This window comes from Theobroma umbraticum, unplaced genomic scaffold, assembly GCF_002168275.2.
Source record: "Theobroma umbraticum cultivar Fairchild unplaced genomic scaffold, ASM216827v3 scaffold_239.1, whole genome shotgun sequence".
NCBI lineage: Eukaryota > Viridiplantae > Streptophyta > Magnoliopsida > Malvales > Malvaceae > Theobroma > Theobroma umbraticum.
In genome coordinates, this window is record NW_018397273.1 from 1,987,551 (window position 1) to 1,987,993 (window position 443).

The following is a 443-nucleotide window of genomic DNA, read 5'->3' on the forward strand; positions in this document are numbered from 1 at the left end:
TCAAATCATATTACAAAGAGTTATATGATTCAAAGCAATTAGGTAAATTGGTGGAATGAATATAATGCATGAATAAAAGTTTCAAATAAGACTTGTTCAGGACTTAAGGGTTCTCCCGTAAGACTTGGACGTCGGTAGCGATCGAGGAACGAGTCATTACAGTACATAATTACAAGCTTGATTTTTGTAGTTATTGAACTATGTATATATAAGCTTATATCACTTAGTTGTAAGAGTTTATGATCGCTTTAAAATTTATCTTTGAGATGTTGAAGTTACAAGATAAGTTCAAAAATTAAGGAGTTTATCTCCAAGCATTTAAAGATCAACAATCTACACAACACCAAGGTTGTCTCAAGTCAAGAAGTTTATTCTCAACTCAACACTTGATCACAAGGAAGAAGCAAAGAAGAAATAGTTGAAAGTTAAGTGCCAAAATGTCA